Source organism: Pan troglodytes, chromosome 21 (assembly GCF_028858775.2).
Source record: "Pan troglodytes isolate AG18354 chromosome 21, NHGRI_mPanTro3-v2.0_pri, whole genome shotgun sequence".
NCBI lineage: Eukaryota > Metazoa > Chordata > Mammalia > Primates > Hominidae > Pan > Pan troglodytes.
In genome coordinates, this window is record NC_072419.2 from 57,659,191 (window position 1) to 57,677,959 (window position 18,769).

At 52.0% G+C, this 18,769-nt stretch overlaps 1 long non-coding RNA gene across 1 annotated transcript in view; it reads left to right on the top strand.

The window, feature by feature from the left end:
• Positions 1-929: 929 nt before the first annotated feature.
• LOC112206532 (uncharacterized) overlaps positions 930-18,769 on the top strand; it is a 30,554-nt gene continuing 12,714 nt past the window's right edge. Inside the window, exons 1-2 of the long non-coding RNA XR_002940938.2 lie at positions 930-1,132; positions 3,073-3,328. This is a non-coding gene — a long non-coding RNA (uncharacterized LOC112206532). The remainder of the gene's footprint in view (positions 1,133-3,072; positions 3,329-18,769) is intronic.

Consider the following 18,769-nt stretch of genomic DNA (forward strand, 5'->3'; position numbering starts at 1 on the left):
GGCTTAGGAGTAGTCTGGCAGAAGAAAACTTTGTTATGCTTCTCTTTATTATTGAAAAAAAAGTTTCACCCTGTGTATACATTATTGCTATCACTTTAGAAACCAGTTCAATTTTCAAAAAAGATTTGATCCTGTAAGTTTAGTGAGTCACCTTGACAATCCTGAGTGGAAGGTGAGAACATTGGCGTAAGAGTTGTGGTGAAGTATGGAGCCCACCTACAATTTCCCACTCGGCCTGCCCATCTCTGTCCAGCCAAGTCTCCCTCCATCCCCAGGAAAAGTCTGTCTGGCAAAGAGACTTCCAAGTTCAGAGCCTGGGGAGACACAGCCTTCCAAAATGAAGCCCTAAGATTCCTGGGCCATGACTGTGTCTGCCCTTCTCCTCCCAGAGGGCGAGGATGACAGATTCTGGGGCCCTGGGAATACTGGGAGGAAGGATTCCAGACACTGGAAATAGAGTTGCCAACAGAGGCACTCTGGGCACTAAAAAGCCCAAGTCTAGGCCTGGCAATGTCCCCCAGGTCCCCAGAAGACATCGTGGGGGTCACATTGCTCCAGCTTTGGGGTCTTTTTCAAGCTCACTCATCGACTATTCCCAAGGCCTGCAATCCTTCAGCCTCCTGCCACCCCTCCCCACCCACCAGTGTTGGTTTTCGCCTTGGCTGCAGGTCCCTGGGGTTCCAGGCCCCTGGATTCCATCCCTGTGGTTCTCACCGTGAGTCATGGTGTCTCTGCTGTGCCATCCTCGCTATCTCGGGGAACCGGAGATCCCCCTTAATTCCCTCCAGCTGTGTCTCTACAGGGCTGAGGTCATCCATTCTGGCTCAAGAGGAAAGCAGAGAGTTTGTTGTGTCTTTGTTTCATTCAAATGGTTTGGACGGTGACTCACTCCATTTCTTCTCTCTTTTCTTTTTAAACCAGGGCACCGTCTGGGAGTCGTTTTTGATTAGAAGTTGACCTCAGAAATATGCTCACATCATTTTGAAAGCATCTTCCAGCACCACAGAAATCGACTCAGATGGAGAAAGGACACTGAGTGGACAGGGGCCAGGATGGGGCGTGGACGCTCTGCCTCTGCCGGGGACAAGGCCTTCCCACAGACTCCCTGGGGTGTTGCCAGCCTGAGTCAGAGGTAGGAGGCCAGGCCTGTCGAGCCCCCATACACTTATGTATTGACCTGGGGCCAGCGCTGCGGATGGCAATGACCATCATCATCACCATCGTCATCATCGTCAATGCTAGCTACTATTATCAAGTGCTTATTCCAACCCACGTGGTTTCTAAGGGAGTCACATGAAGTGACCTCACATCATTCTCACAGCATCCTGCCAGGCAGGTACCATTGGCATTTGCCATCTGAGTAGTGTCACCATCTGAGGTCCCACTCAGGAGCTGAGCATGTCGGTGCGTAAGGTCATGCCCTTGACCCACTGGGTGCAGGACCCTCCAGTGGGTGGAATCACGGGTCTCATTATGAATGTGAAGCTCCCAAGGCAAGGTCTGCGTGGCCCTGAGGCAGCAGGTATGACCCTGGTGGGGTGGGAAAGGGAGGTCAGAGGTTGTGAGCTGGACCTGAGTCAGGTCAGAGGCTCAGTGGTATCTGGGAAGTGGCTCCAGGAGGTGGGCTGTTGGCTGCACAAGGATGGAGGGCGGCAGAAAGCTGTGCTTTACCGAGGGTTTTGCTGTCTTTTTTTTTTTTTCTACTGTGTGCCTGGAAGTGTGCAGACAGGCACGGCATGTCCATTTCCCCTGCAGGCTACTGGAAGAGATAAGGCTGGGAGGCAGATCACACTTTCCACCTTGAGATAGACACAGAAACCGAGCAGAAGAATCCAACCGGGGATTAGGGAAAGCTCCCTGGGGGTACTGGCTTTGGAGCTGGGGGAGGTGGGATAGACCTCTACACAGAGAGGACCGGGCACCTGTGTGCAGGGGAAGAAGCTGCTCCACTTGGCAAGTGCGCAGCTGTGGGAAGGGGACTCCAGGAAACAAAATCCAAACTGCAGGCTGAGAAGTCTGTGAAGTTCTAATCACAGGAGTGGCATGGTGAAGAGAGATGTGGTGTCTCATGGCTCTGAATGGGTGTCGGGCAGATGCTCCGCAAGGCAGGAAGAGCCAAGCTGGCTGCTGCTCCAGCAAAAGCAGCTCATCGGCCAGGTGTGGTGGCTCACACCTGTAATTCCAGTGCTTTGGGAGGCTGGGGCAGGTGGATCACTTGAGGTCAGGAGTTCAAGATCAGCCTGGCCAACATGGTGAAACCCTGTCTCTACTGAAAATACAAAAACTAGCTGGGCATGGTTGCACACCCCTGTAGTCCCAGCTATTCAGGTGGCTGGGAGGCAGAGGTTGCAATGAGCCAAGATCACACCACTACACTCCAGCCCGGGCTACAGAGTATGACTCTGTCTCAAAAAAAACGATAGCAGCTCATCGAATGGAGACTTGCAGCCCTGGCATCTTGAAAGCCCCTTTGCAGGTTGCACGAATGTCTAGGCATCTGTGCTTGGTCAATGTATTCATTTTCTGGGGGTGCCATGACAGATTACCACACACCGGATGGCCCAAAACCATCCTTTTGCAGTTCTGGAAGCCAAAAGTCCAAATCCGTGTGTCAGCAGGGCTGTGCTCCCTCTGAAAGCTCCACAGGGGCATCTTGGCCAGCTTCTTCCAGCTTCTGATGGCTCCAGGGATTCTTAGCTTGTGATAGTAGAATTCCAGCCTCTGTCTCCATCTTCTCCTGAACGTCTCCTCCATGTCTGTGATCTCTTTTCTTCTTTAAAGACACTTGTTGTTAGGTTTAGGGCCCACCCAGATCATCCAGGATGATCTCATCTTGAGATCATTAACTTAATTCCATCCACAAAGACCCTTTTTCCAAATAAGGTTACATTCACAGGTTTTTTACTGGATTTGTCTTTTGTGGGGCGGGGGTTGGAGGGAGTCATCACCATTCAACACCCTCTAGTCTATAAGGTCTATTCCCTGCCCTGCTACTAAGTGGGAGTTCCTGGAGAATAGCAATTGTGTGTTCCTTCCTTCCTTCCTTCATTCCTTCATTCTTGTGTCCCACAGATATTGATGTAACGCCTACCGTGTTCCAGACACGCTGCGAGGCCCTGGGGATGCAGCCGCAATCCCAACAGATCTGATGCCTGCTCTCACGGAACTGACTTTGCACTGGGGGGAGGCCAACTCCACGAAAACAGAAACTGGATGATACATTGGAGGGAGAGCTGTAAAGGAGCAAGCAGAGAGCAAGAACAACAGTGTTGCCATGGGGCGGGTGGACCCGCTGTAGCCAGGGAGGGCCTCTCCGAAGTTATAACAGGTAAGCTGAGCCCTGGATGCTGAGAAGGACCAGCCTCAGGAGCAGGGCTCCTCTGCAGCAATGCCTAGTACAGAGGCTTAGAGAAGACATGGGCACGTGTACCAGGTATCCCATGGGCAGGGCTACCTGAGTTCCACGTGTGTGTGGAGAGGTCCTGCAGGGCCTGGGTGCGTGACGAGGATGAATAAAAGTGGGTGGAGGGTAATGCCACAGTGAGGGGCGGACGGTGGCCAGTTGACAACACGTGCCCCCATCAAAGAGGTGGTTGCTACTCAGCTCTGACACATGGTCACCAAAAAGGATGTGGGGTGAGTGTGGCCAGATCATCTAGTTCTTCAAAAGAAAGTAGAAATCTAAACATTTTTTTTTTGGTAAAGACATCTGAATTTCAAGTGCTTTTTTTAAAAGAAGCAAAAAGATGCCGGGCACGGTGGCTCATGTCTGTAATCCCAGCACTTTGAGAGACTGAGATGGGCAGAACACTTGAGGTTGGGAGTTCGAGACCAGCCTGGCCAACATGGAGAAACCCCGTCTCTACTGAAAATACAAAAAAAATTAGCTGGGCATGGTGGCAGGTGCCTGCAATCCCAGCTACTCGGGAGGCTGAGGAGCGAGAATCACTTGAACCCGGGAGGCAGAGGTTGCAGTGAGCTGAGATCACGCTACTGCACTCCAGCCTGGGTGACACAGCAAGACCCTGCCTTAAAAAAAGAAAAGAAAAAAAACACTGGGTGGATGAAACAAAAAACATCCCCAAGCCAGGTCCAGCCTGCAGGTCACCATTTTGCAGCCTTTGGGTAGAAAGCCGGATTGGACTGCAGCAGCCTAGTACTCAAGGAGAGGGCACGGCAGGGAGAGGAGACAGCAGCGGAAAGGCCTGAGCTGGGACAGTTGAAGAGCTGTGAGCGGCTTGCTATGGCTGAAACGTAGTTTGAGTGTGACCACAAAACATGGCAGACTGTGACCACATTGCAAAGATCTCGGAGCCTTGGTAAAAAGGTTCTCTTCCCCAGAGATGTGGCACAGTGTCCGATCCCCGTGCCTTTCCTCATACAGTGCCCTCCCCCTTTTCTCCGCATGTCTACGTTCTGACTCTAGTGCCACTTTTTCCACAGTCTCCCTGGTCTCCCTCCCACCCACCATCAAGATGGGATCTCTCCCTCCTGGGAGCACCTACTGCACTTTGCTTTCATTCATTCATTTTTTAAAATTAATTAATTAATTGGTTTATTTATTTTGAGATGGAGTCTCACTCTGTTGCTCAGGCTGGAGTGCAACGTCACGATCTTGGCTCACTGCAAACTCCGCCTCCCGGGTTCAAGTGATTCTCCTGCCTCAGCCTCCCAAGTACGTGGGATTATAGGCATGTGTCACCACGCCCAGCTCATTTTTGTATTTTTAATAGAGACTGGGTTTTGCCATGTTGGCCAGGCTGGTCTCAAACTCCTGACCTCAGGTGATCTGCCTGCCTCGGCCTCCCAAAGTTCTGGGATGATAGGCGTGAGCCACCATGCCCAGCCTCATTCATTCATTTATGTGTTCATTTACTCAGCAAATATTAGAGTGCCTGCTCTCTGTCATAGGGGTTGGAGGTGGAGGACTGAGGACACAGAAGTCAGCCCAAGGGACACAGTGGGAGCCCACGCAGAGTCCTCATCTTCAGGGGACTCAGAGTCCAGCAGGGGGGAGATGGGTTACATGATCACACACCACATGTTAAGTTACAACTTCAGTGGGTTCTGGAAGGAGAAGTGCTGGGGGGGAGATGAGTAAGGCCAGAAGGGCTTCCCAGAGGAAGGGGCAAGGGCTAAGCTCTGAGGGTGCATCTGAGTTATCCTAAAGGCATTGGAAGCACTGGACAACTCAGCTTTACTCCGGGAAGCAACATGCTAATGTGTGCCCTTGGAAAGCATCACTGTCTCAAAGGGGCTGGAGGGGGCTGTTGTGGCCATCTGGTGAGAGAGGACAGTGTCTGGACCACAGGACGGGATTGGAGTGTGACCCATAGATGTAGAGAGACATGGGGAGAGTCCAGAGACTCAGAGGAGGCATGGAAACCATGGCGTGTCCTTGCTTCAACTCCCCTCTGAGATGAAAGCCCTGGATGCCAGAGATGGTTTCCTTGCTGGGTGACCCAATTCAGCAAAAAAGAAGGGTGACCTAACGGTCAGAATCAGACTGCCCCAAATCGAGCCTCCAAGACTTCACTTCTCAGCTGTGCGATCTGTAAAATGATGACAGCAACAGCAGTACCACTTCATAGGCTTGTCCTGAGGTCTCGGTGAATGATCTCTGAGCTGCAGAGCACATGGTACCCACTCACTAAGCAAGAGCCAAACTTCACGAAAGAGTATTTACATGTTAACAATGTCATTCACATGTCAGCATGTAACCGCCAGTGGGTTCATTTTGCCACTGCCCAGATAGAGCCAATGTATCAAGACGGGAATTGCAATAGAGAAAAGAGTTTAATTCACGCAGAGCCGGCTGAATGGGAGACCGGAGTTTCATTATTACTCAAATCAGTCTCCCTGAAAAATTCAGAGACTGGGGTTTTTAAAGGATAATTTGGTGGGCAGGGGGCCAGGGAGTGGGGAGTGCTGACTGGTTGGGTTGGAGATGAAATCATAGGGGGTCGAAGCTGTCCTTTTGCACTGAGTTGGTTCCTACATGCAGGCCACAGGACCAGATGAGCCAGTTGATCAATCTGGGTGATCCCAGCTGACTGCAGGGTCTGCAAAGTCCCTCAAACAGCAATCTTAGATTTTATAATACCAGTGTTATAGGAGAAATTGGGAAGTTTAGGGATATTTTGGCCTCTGGCTGCATGACTCCTGAGCGGTTAACTTCTGATCTTGTGGCTCACTTGTTAGTTGTACAAAGGCAGTCTGGTCCCCAGGCAAGAAGGAGGTTTGTTTCGGGAATGGGCTGTTATCATCTTTGTTTCAAAGTTAAACTATAAACTAAGTTCCTCCCAAAGTTACCTATGCCCAGGAATGAACAAGGGCAGCTTGGAGGTGAGAAGCAAGATGGAGTCGGTTAGGTCAGATGTCTTTCACTGTCACAATTTCTCATTGTCACAATTTTTGCAAGAGTGATTTCTATCAGAGCAGTGCCCCAAACATTTTTTTGTTAATAATTTGAAGGATGTTTATTTTAGAAAACAAAAAGGACATCAAGGTAGCCATCACGCAAAACTCCGAAGTGTCTTAGACTTCCTTACTCTTACTGCACAGCATTATGTTGGGTTTGAATTAATTAGGGGGCATGGGGCATCCTGATCGCCTCAGGATTTGTGGCTTTAAAAGTCTCCGGAGAGGGCTGGCAGCAGTTCCCAGGGATGTGTGCCATTGTCTGGGACAGAGCAAGCCGAGTTCGTTGAGCTACGGCCTACGGTCCAGGGACCCGACTTGGCTGGAGGCTGGACATGTCCTACTTCTCTTAACTCAGCAAATGGACGGAGGTCAGGGAAAGGTTGACTCGGGTAGGGGCTGGAGGAGGTTGCAGGGAAGCCTGTGGAAGCCACTCTTGCCGCGGGTCCCGGGAGAGCCCCAGGCCCTGGATCTGAGCGTCCTCAGTGGGGCTTGGGGATCCGTACCTCTAGAGGGCAGTGGGGCTCCACCAAGAGTCCCTTCCAGTGTCTTCCCAGTGGCCAGGAAATGCTTCTCACCTTAGAATGGGCCTCCCTACTCAGCCTAAAGGGAAATTTCTACCCACAGGTTGCCTTGGCTGGGTACAGAGGATGGATCTTTCCACATCCAGTTGTTTGTGCGGGGGAAAGCTCATTAGGAAGCAAAGTATTTAGTGTCAGTAGCATGTGAACGTTTCCAAGCACAGAAGCCCGACAGCTGTACCTACTTAGGGGGTACCTGGGGACTCCGGGCCACACAGAGGCCATCTCCCACCAGCCTGGCCAGGGGGAAGTCAGATTTCTGGGGCTCATAATGTTCACATGGAGAAAACGTGCATTTCTACTGGAGTGTTCTTGGCCAGACTCAGACTTTTAGATTCCCCAAAATAAATCTCCTCGACGGTTCGCCCCTGCCTGCTCCTACCCCTCGTTCTTGCTTGGCAAACAGGGAAGTCCCTGGATGCATTTTGGTCCAGAGATCAGAGCCCCCAGGGATCAGAGCCTCATGGGCTGCACCCTCTAAGGGCCACAGAGTCCCTGTCGGGGGCAAGGTTAGGGGGTGCAAGCATATCCACTTTGGGTGCACACAGACCTGGGTTCAAATCGTCACTCTGCCACTGCACAGCTGCAGGGTCACCAGCTTGCGCCCACTCTGAGCCTCCAGCTCATCTGAGAAATGAGGAAAGCCCCACCTTACAGGGTGGCTGCAGGGCTCGGGGACAGAAATCCTGGAACCAGTATATATAGCACAACAGCAGGCACATCACAGCCCCTGCCAGAAGCACCACCAGCCGCACCCTCCCTGCTGCTAATTTTTCCCGCGGCACCCATTGCTGAACTCTTCTGTTCTTATGGTTTATACAGTCTATCCTTCCTGCTGGGACACAAGCTCCACTGCCGTGTCCAAAACACTCTGTTCTAGGCACAAGGTCGGCATCAAAAAATACCTGTTGGGTGCATAAATGAATGCTTTGGAGCTCGTATTACAGTTCTCTGGGCCTCAGTTTCCCCAGCTGTGCAATGCGGATGATGGCATTAGAAGTGTCAAAGGTGGCTTCAGATAGATTGAGCAAATGTGCAAGAGCACCCAGCCCAGGCAGGCAACAGATGCAAATCCACTCTCCCAATCAGATTTCGAGGTTGTCTTGGGCTTTACAATGGAGTCAGGAGAATCGCCACCCTCTGGCCTCCAAGTGCAGCTCAGAGGGATGGGTCACTGGCCAGCCATTGATACAGACTCACCCAACAAGGCCTGCAAGTTCTCTGAACAGGCGCCCTCATGTTGGATCCTCCCAGGGGCCAGGCAGGGAAGACTGAGGCCAGGAAACACCCCAAGGCTCAGAGAGGTGGGGTCACTGGGCGAGGCTGTCTTGGCCGTTTCTCTGCATAAAGCAGCCAGGGGCTGTGAAACTCCAAGGTGAGAGGTGGCCCATGGGTGACAAACGGGAAATGGAAGGCCAAAGAAGTGTGAGTGCACCGGGGAAGCAGGGTGTCTTAGTGGGAGGAATGTGGGCTCTGGGATCAAGGAGACCTGCCTTCCAGCCTGCCTCAGCCACTCACCATGCAACCCCGGGGAAGCCATATCACCTCTCATTTCCTAATCAGTGAAATGGAGATAACAAGAGCCCTTGCTCTGCAGAGTGCTGGGAATGGCTCCTGCAGCGGCTGGCACACACTTGATAAGCAGTTAGGAAAGAGCAGATATTACTCTTTGTATGAGTTCTCTCTTGTTGCCATAACAAATTACCACAAACTTAATGGCTTAAAGCAACACAAATTTAACATCTTACAGTTCCGGAGGGCAGAGGTCCTAAAATCAAAATATTGGCAGGGCTGCCTTCCTTCTGGAGGCTCTAGGGGAGATTCTGTTTCCTGCCTTTTCCAGCTCCTGGGGCCATCCGTCTTCCTTGGATCATATCACTCCGATCTCTCTGTCCATCATTACATCTTCTCTGACCGTCCTGCCTCCATTCCATAGGGATCCTTGTGATTCCACTGGGTCTACCTGGATAATCCAGGATAATCTCCCTGTCTCAGAGTTCTTAACATCATCACGTCTGCAAAATCCCTCTTGCCTTATGAGGTAACATATTCACAGGTTCTGGGGATTAGGACGGGGACCTCTTTGGGGCCATAATTCAGCCGACCACACTGTTCTTATGATGCCTCCCATCCTGGCCCTGCTCCACTGCTCCTCCAGCAGGCACTGTCTATCTCTGTCTCTCTCTTGCTCTAGCCTTGACACCAAAGGAGTTATTTAGTTCTAATTTGGGGTTCTGGTTGGATGAATTGCAGGAGAAAGCTTGTGTCTCCTCAAACATCCCCCCCATTGTCCCCGGACCATACAGGTTGTAGTCAAGGGACTTGTTAGAAGGCAGGCGGCAGCCAAGAATTCCAGAGAAAGCTGCATGGGAAATGTCCCCATTCATTCATCAAATATCAGAGCACCTACCACATGCCTGGCACTTCTGGTCACTGTGGGCACAACTGTGGACTGGGCAGACTTGACTCTGCCCTCGAGGAACTGACCTTCTCGGGGGAAGACAGGTGGGAGAGTGATCCTATCATAGGCACTCAACCCAAACAAGACCCCAGGTATTGCGAGGGAGGGTGGTGGAGCAGATACATTAGCTAGGGTGGCCACAGATGGCCTCTTTGAGGAGGTGGAACATGACCCAAAGAGCCATGCAGGGGATGGGGGAAGTGCGTTCCAGGCAGAGGGCTTGGCAAGTGCAAAGGCCCCGAGGCAGGAATGTGTTTGGCTTCTTCAAGAAACAGCAAGATGGCAGCGTGGCTGGAGGGATGAGGTGGTCTCAGAGTAGCTGGGGGCCAGATCATAGCAGGACCCTGGCTTTTATTCTGAGTGAGGTCAGGGCCTTTGGCAGGCTTTAGCAAAAGGTGCTATCATCTGGCTCATATTGAAAAGGATCTCTCTGGCTTCTGTGAAGGGAACAGACGATAGCAGGCCAGAAACCAGGAACCCAGAAGGAGGCTACACAGGCAAAGGAGTAAATTGAGGAGAGTTTTAATGGATTATTCACAAAGGCACAGGAGAGAGGGGAAACGTAATGCAAGATGAATCCCCCAGAGCTGTCAGCACTGGGGCACCTCTGCCGCCCCAAGGCCCGAAGAGGTTAAGGAGGAGAGCAGTTTCTGGGACCGGGAGGGATGGCACCCCATGGAGAGGGCCACTTGGAGAGACAGTGGCCTTTGTTGAGGGACATATCCAGGCCACGGCATGAACACCCAACCTTCCATCTCTTGCTGGCACCTCCTATTGAAGGAACCCTCTGAAAGCCAGAGGTGCCCCGGAGAGGCTGGTCATATGGTCCGCCTCCCAGGCCCAGAGAGCTGAGGGTGAACCTGAAGGGCAAATGGAAGACACTGGAACAAGCTCCCTGCCCAGCTCCCTGAACGCAGGGCAGCTGACACTGTAGCCTCTGTGCCTGTAGTCACCGTTGCTGTCTAGCTTTAGAACTTGGATCCTTGAAAAAAATATTAGGGCTGCTGCTCCATGGCAGCCCTGTGCAGAACACACCAGGAGGGAGAGGGAGAGACACGGAAGATGTAGCACGCCCCCCGCCTCCTTAGGCTGTTCTCCCATTGCTATAAAGAAATACCTGAACCTGGGTAATTTACAAAGAAAAGAAGTTTAATTGGCTGATAGTTCCACAGGCTGTGCAGGAAGCATAGTGGCTTCTGCTTCTGGGGAGGCCTCAGGAAACTTACAATCGTGGTGGAAGGCTAGGGGGAAGCCAGCACATCACATGGGTGGAGCAGCAGGAGCAAGAGAAGGGTGGGGAAGTGCTACACGCTTTTCCATGACCAGATCTCATGAGAACTCCCTATCACGAGAACAGCACCAGTGGATCCACCCCCATGATCCAATCGCCTCCCACCAGGCCCCACCTCCAACACTGGGGATTACACTTTAACGTGAGATCTGGGCAAGGACATGTATCCAAACCATATTATTCCCCCAGCTCCATCTTTACAGAGGGTAGAGGGGCAGGAGGCATCAGGGGAGGGGCCGGGGAGGGACTGAGAGGGGCAGGAGCGGCACTGAGCGGCTTGCAGCAGATGAGGGGGTCACACCTGTAGTGGCTTTGTTCCGGGTGTAGGTAATGATGTGTTGTTACTTTAAGACTTTTTCTTGGTAGTAGATTGTGTGGTTACAGATTTCAAGCAGTACAAATGGATATGGAGCGAAAAGCCCCTTTCGCCCCCTCCCCCATGCCCCTGGACTCCCAGGACCATTAGTAATTCTGAAATGTCTTTCAGAAAAAGCACGTGTGTGTGTGTGTGTATACAGTGTGCAGGTATGCAGTACGTATGTGTATTCAGATGTGTGTGTATACAGTGTGCATGTATGCAGTATGTATGTGTATACAGGTGTGTGTGTATACAGTGTGCGTGTATGCAGTATGTATGTATATGCAGATGTGTATACAACATGTGTATATGCAGTATATGTGTTTGCATTGTGGATGTGTGTGTTTGTATACAGTGTGTGTATGCAGTATGTGTGTATGCAGTGTGAATTTATGTCATTGTGTGTGTATGAGTTTATGTCATTGTGTGTGTGTGTGTGTGTGTGTGTACGTGTGTGTGGTCATCCCATGAATGAGACGCACAGGTCTGCACTTTGCATTTTCCCTTGCCGGCCACTGTTCCAGGCATTGGGGTGAAACACAGCAGTGAGCAAGACAAACTGTCCTTTTTTGTTTTGTTTTTGTACTTTTTGTAAAGATGAGGTCTCACTATGTTGCCCAGACTGGTCTCAAACTCCTGGGCTCAAGCGATCCACCTGCCTCAGTCTCTCAAAGTGCTGGGATTGCAGGCATGAGCCACAGCGCCCGGCCAAGACAAACCATGTAGATAACAGGTTAGACAGAGGGAAGGCCCATGAGGAAGGATGAGGCCAGGAGACACAACAGAGCAACAAAGGAGCTGACTCTAAACACAACCCGAGGAAACAGGGTGTTTTCCTCACTGTACTGGGTTGAATCGTGGCCCCCTCAAAAGATGTGTTCTTGTGGTGGACGCTGGTACCTGTGAGTGTGGTTCAACTTGGAAGAAAGGCCTCTGCAGATGTCACCACATGAAGGGTCTTGGCATGAAACCATCCTGGATTAACCAGGTGGGTCCTAAATCCAAAACCAAGTATCCTTATAAGAAGAGGAGCCCATGTGAAGATGGAGGCAGAGATTGGAGTGATGCAGCCACAGCCAGGGAACACCAGGAACCCCCAGAAGCTGGGAGGGGCCAGGAAGGGTCCTCCCTACAGCCTTCAGAGGCATCACGGCCCTGCAGCACTTCGTTTCAGAATTCTGGCCTCGAGAATTATGTAAAGATAAATTTCTGTTGTTCAAAGTCTCCCAGTTGATGGCAATTTGTAGGCGGCCCTAGGAAATGAATGCACACACCTATTCTGTTCCAAAGCTGCGTTGGATCCCCCTACGGGCGTCCGCCAGGCGTCAGGTCACCAGGGCTGTGAGGATGGGTGTTCTGATTGTTTATATTTTTCTGCCACTTCAGTAGACCAGCCTGAGTATCTGTGTGTGTCTCTGGGTGCGTCGGGGGTGTTTCTAGAGGAAGACTCGCAGGTGTTCCACTGCTGAATCATAGGGTCATTCATTGTTGATCAGGATCTTGGGTGGAGTCTGGGCGCCGCGATTTTAGCATCGAGGAAGAGGGACCATTGGCTGAAGCCGGGGAAAGTAGGTAGCATGGGTGACCTGAAAACCAAGAGCAAGGGGACAGTTTGAAGAAGTGGAGAGAACACCTCAGAGCCAAACGCCACTGGAAAGTCCAGGAAGAGAAGAAATGAGAAGAGTCCATTTGATTCGCTGACAAGGGAGGGCGCTGGTGGTTTGGCAGTGAGGTGGGTGCAGAAGTCCCAGCACAATGGCTGGGGAGTGAGTGAGCAGGAGCAGGGGATGAGAGGCAGCAGCAACTCCTTCTAGACCCTTGGCTGGGAGGCGTGGGGAAAGCCAGGCTGGTGGCTGGAGGCAGATGCGGGTTCGATGGATGATTTTTTTTTTATTTTTATTTCTGGTTGATTTAGACAAGGGACACCTAGCATGTTTGAACCTTGATGGTTGGGAGCTGGGAGAGAGGGAGGGTGAAGATAAAAGAAAGGGATTAACCAGGGTGTCCACGTGGGCAGGGACGGCTCCTCTTGAATCCTCGGGGGGACGGGGGTGGTGGAGGTGGGATGGAGGGTGGGGCAGCTCTTCCTCACCGGATGAAGGGTCCAGCTGCGGAGACTCTGTGATGTGGAACCCTCTGATGGGGCCTGTGTGCGGCAGATGTGTGAGCACCAGCTCTGGGTGGCCCAGGGGTAGGCCAGGCCAGGTCACTGGTGGCTCTAAAAGCTACATGAAAGGGGTCATTACAGAGCTTTAAACCTAACTGTGATGGCGACCCACTGGAGCCTCAGAACCATCATCTGGCAGCTGCGTGGAGAATGGGCTGGGGAGGTATGGAAACCAGTTAGGGGGCGGACATGCTGGTCCATGTGGCCCAGTGGCTGCCACATGCCTGTTACGTGTGGAGTTTACCAGGCGCCCATCTGCTTTGTGGCGATGCTGGTGGAAATGCCTATTATAACACAGATACAGAAAATTCTGTGGTGTGTTTTGAGATAAAAATCACAAGCAGCCGGGCGCAGTGGCTTACGCCTGTAATTCTAACACTTTGGGAGGCTGAGGTGGGCGGATCGCCTAAGACCAAGAGCTTGAGACCAGCCTGGACAACATAAGACCTCCATCTCTATGAAAAATTAAAAAATTAGCCAGGTGCACTGATGTGTGCCTGTGGTCCCAACTGCTCGGGAGGCTGAGGCAGGAGGATCGCTTGAGCCCAGGAGGTCAAGGCTGTAGTGAGCCTTCATCGTCCCACTGGACTCCAGCCTGGGTGACAGAGTGAGGCCCTGTCTCAAAAAAACTCACAAGCTCTAGGAGACAAATTGGACTTGAATCTTGACCCTCCCCCAACCCCCGACAGACTATGTGGCCTCAGCCTGGTTACATGACCTCTCTGTATATGTTAGTTCTTCATTGCTCTGTAACAAATGACCTCAAAATATAGCAGCTTAAAACAACACATTTTCATTATCTGACAGCTCCCATGGGCCCGGAATCTGGGTTCAGCTTATCTGGGCCCCCAGGCTCAGGGTCTCTCTCAGGCTGCAGTCAGGAGTCAGCGGGGGCCATGGTCATCCCAAGGCTCCGCTGGGGCAGGATCCACTTCCAAGCAAGATCAGCAGTTGTGGGCAGGATTCAGTTCCTCATGGGCTGGGACCAAAGGCCTCAGTTCCCCACTGTCTGTGACCAGGAGCTGCCCTGGGTTCTTTCCACGTAGGCAGTGCCGCTGGCTTCATCAGAGGGAGCAAATGAGAAGACTCAGATAAAGAGAGCGCCAGCAAGATGGAAGTCATTACCTCTTGTAATCTAAGAAGCGAGTCACTAGGTCCAGCCCACAATCAAGGGTAGGGGATCACACAAGGGTGTGGCTACCAGGAGTCCAAGCTACTTGGAAGGCTGAGGTGGGAGGATTGCTTGAGCCCAAAATACAGAGGTCACAGTGAGCTGTCATTGTTCCACTGCCCTCCAGCCTGGAAGACAGAGTGAGACCCTGTCTCAAAAAAAAAAAAAGAAAAAGAAAAAAAGCCAGTACCTAGTGATAATAAAAATCAGAGCAATTGTTGAAATACTGTTTTAAAATTCTCTGTAGATAGTGCAACCCCTGAGTGCCAGCACCAGGTGGATCATTCCTACCACCCCCTCCCCTCATCGGGATGCCACCAAGATGCAGCTGAAGGACTTTTACCAACAGATGCACTCAGGCCTTCAGAGATTGTGTTAGACATCTTAGTCCATTTGTCTTGCTACACAGGAATACTTCAGGCTGGCAATTTAGAAAGAGAAGAGGTTGATTTGGCTCATGGTTCTGATGGTTGGAAAATTCAAGATGGGGCATCTGCCTCTGGTGAGGGCCTCAAGCTGCTTCCGCTCTTGGTGGAAGAGGCAGGGGACCTCATGTGTGCAGGTCACCTGGCGAGAGAGGAAGCGAGAGAGGGGAGGTGCTGGGCTCCTTTTAACAGCCAGCTCTCATGGGAACAAATGAAGTGAAAAATCACTTACCCCCACCCCCCACCAGGGAGGGCATTCACCTACTCATGAGGGATCCACCCCATAACCCAAACGCCTCTGTTAAGCCCCACCTCCAACACTGGGGATGGAATTTCAACATGAGATATGGCGGCGGTTGTGAGGGGAGGGCGATCAGATAAACCAAACTATAGCAGCATCTGTTTGGGTCCAAGTAGCCATGGAGAATACAGTGGGCCTGATTTTAGGATGGGAGCTTAGGCAGTGTCTCTGCTGACATCTGGAGCTATTACGTCTAATGGAAGAGATGCCAGGTGGAAGCAACAGCTGGACAAAGGCCCTGAGATGCAGGCAGTGTGGCATGTTTGAGAGTGAGAGATCAGGGGGCTGGAGCAGAGGGCAAGATGGGAGAGTACTGGGAGGTGAGGTACGAAGGGAGGTGGGCAGTGGAAAGCTTTGGTGGCCATTTAAGGTCTTTGTCTTTCACACTGAGGATCTTGAGCAGAGGAAGGACCTGATCTAAGATTAGCAGGAACACTCTGTGATGAGGACAGGCAGAAGGGGAAAGGCAGGGAGACCAGCTGAGAGATTACCACATCAGTCCTAGCAGGAGGTGGTGCTGAAACAAACACCAGACTCAGAAGAGTGCCAGGCTGAGATGGGGTCAGTTTCGGGATAAAATTGAAAGAGGGAACTGATGGGATTTCCTGACAGATCGGAGATGGGTGTCAGAGAAGGAAGAGGGCCAAGCATGGTGCTGGACTTCTAGCCTGAGTGACCGGGGTGACGGTGTCCCATGAAATGAAATACACGCTGGGGTGGGACGGTGCTAGGAAGGAGAAATGCAAGAGTTCAGGTTGAAACATGATCAGCTCCAGGTCTCTTTGAGGCCTTTCTCCCTCCCTCTACACCCTGCTGGGATGTCCACTTCACGCGGATGGAGACTTTGCTTAGTCTGTGTTCTTCACTGATGTGGTCCGTGAGCCTTGAACAACGTATTCATCCGTTTTCTGTTGCTTATAACAGAATACCTGAAACTGGGCATTTTGAAAGGGAATTTCTTTCTAGTTGTAGAGACTGAGAAGTCCCAGGCCGAGGGCCACATCTGATGAGCGCCTTCTTGCTCACGGGGACTCTGCAGCATCCCCTGGTGGCACAGGACATCGCATGGGGAGGGGCTGAGTGTGCTAATGTGCTGTGCTCAGGTCTTTCTTCCTCTTCTTGTAAAGCCGCCAGTTTCCTTCCCATGATAACCCATTCACCCATTAATCCATGAATGGATTCATCCATTCACGAGGGTAGAGCCCTCAGGATCCAGAGTCACCACTTAAAGGCATCACCTCTGAACACTGCCACATTGGCATGGCAGGCAGGATAAGGGCCCCGTAATGATGTCCATGTTCTAATGCCCATCATCTGTGGATGTGTTACCTTCTACAGCAAAAGGGACTTTGCAGGTGCGATTGCTAATCACCAGTGATTAGAAAGGAAGAGTACCCTGGGTTACCCAGGTTTGCCCCATGTAATCACAGGAGTCTTTAGAGGCAAAAGAAAGAGATGTGAGAGTTTGTTAGAGAAAGAGGCGTGAGGCTGGAAGTGGAATCAGAGTGATGGGATGGCTGGCCCAGCAGATGAGGGCTGAGTGCTAAGGAATGCGGGAAGCGGTGTTTATTTCCAAAGAAGCTGGAAAGGATGAGGAAACCTTCTCCCCCAGAGCCCCCAGAAGGAGCACAGCCCTCCTGACACCAGGATGCTAGCCCCACGGGACCTACTTTGGACCTTGGACCTCCAGCACTGTGAGGTGATGAATTTGTGTTGCTTTATGCCACTAAGTTTGTGCTAATTGTCGCAGAGGCCTGCAAGGAGACAGGGCTCAGGAGCGGTGGGTTTCAGCTAGGATGAAAACACGCAGGCCCTGGGGGGAGGGAAGACTGAGGATGTGGGGGTTTGTTTATGGGGGGCAGTGAGGTGCAGAGGGATGGGCAGCACCATTTCATGGGGCTGTGGGGCAGAAAGTGGGGTCTGAGCCTCATGGGGGTCAGAGTGAGACCCAGGGGATGAGATGAGAGTGACATAAACAGGGATAAATGGCAAAAGAGACTCGTCCCAGAGGGGAGGCCGTGAGCCCTGGGAGATGGAAGTCACGGGACCTGGGACCCCCACTGTCCGACTCTCCGAGGAGCCCTGGACCTACTCTGGGCAGTGCTGGTCTAGGGAACTGGAGGGGGGTGGGGGTGTCCACAGGGCAGATTTTAGGAGAGCCTGCCCTTGCACCTTCAGATCCTGGAGCCCAGCTCAGGGGCCAAGGTCTGTGTCGAAGACCCCAGCAGCACACAGAGGGTGCCCTGGCTTATTTGCACCACGGGGAGGATAAATGAGAACATGGGCTCCTGAACTGCACGGCTGCAGGTGTATCTGGGGAGGACCAGATGGAGAGGCGCCCAGCCGGAGCGCGTTAGCACCATCTAACATAGCAAGCTACAGGCGCTGGCCGCACCTCGCTCCACTGCAAACAATCCGTTATTCACCTTGTCAAACAGACTCCCCCGAGAAGCCGGTTTCAGATTGGGCTTGTAAACGGCAGCTGGCTGGCTGGCCCTTCTCTTACCTGTCCCCAAGGAGCTGTTGAGCTACAGCAGTGAGCATTTTACAAGCAGGAGGGCCACAGGTGACTGCAGGCTGCCAGAAAGCAGATAACTGGCCTGGCAGGCTCCAGGATTCTAGGGAATTATGGTCTTTATGGCTTTCTGTAGCAAAGGGAACTGGCTCTGTCTAGAAGACAGGCTGGAATACACCGCTGTGTAATTAGAGATGAATAAACCGAGGCATGTGGGGCAGGAGGAAAGTCTCCCTTGAGTCAGTTGTTTGGTTTATAAAATGTGTTAAATATTAGGAAATGATTAGTTTTCCATACATGCCAGATGAGCCCATTGTTCTCCATGCACAGGAAAAGGCATGTTTGCTCATTTAACACCCGGTTCCTGGGGGCCTACCATACCGCATGCCAGGGTGGTAGAGAGATGGCATTGAGCAAATCAAGACAATCGTCGCCGCCATGGAATTTACAGGGGCAAGAGACAGGCAGCAAACATGCACACGGCCATCCAAACAGCGTTTTTGACACGCCAGGCTGAGTGCATGTGTGGGCGGGGCATGGGGTAGGTCCCACATGACAGCGGTCACTGAAGTCCTCTGAGGACAAGAATTTGATTGGAAAATTGAAGAATGAGGAAGAGCCAGTCCATGAAACTCGGGGGTCAAAGCGTTTCAAGTTTTAGGAGGAGAGAGAGAGAGAGGTGGGGAATGGTGTGGTCTGGGCAAGGAACAGAAAAGAGACCTGGAGGCTGGAGAACTTGGGGCCGAGGAAGATGGCTGAGCCTCTTGCCTGGAATTCGGATCATCCTGAACGCAAAGGGAAGCCGTGGAGGGCTTTAAACAGGGCTGTGATGGGATCTGAGGCTGCTTTAACCTCGATCTGGCTGCTGTGTGGACGGGGAGGTCGGGAGTACACCAGCGAAGGGCTGTTGTGTCATCCAGGTAGGAGATGAGGGTGTTCTGGTGAGCATGAGGCATAGAGGTGGGATGATTTCAGAAGGGACCCAGCAGGACTTGCTGATGTGTGGGCAGTGGGGACAGTGAAGGATCCGGGGTTATTCCCAGGGTTTTGACTAAGCGACTGTGTAGATGGTGTTGCCA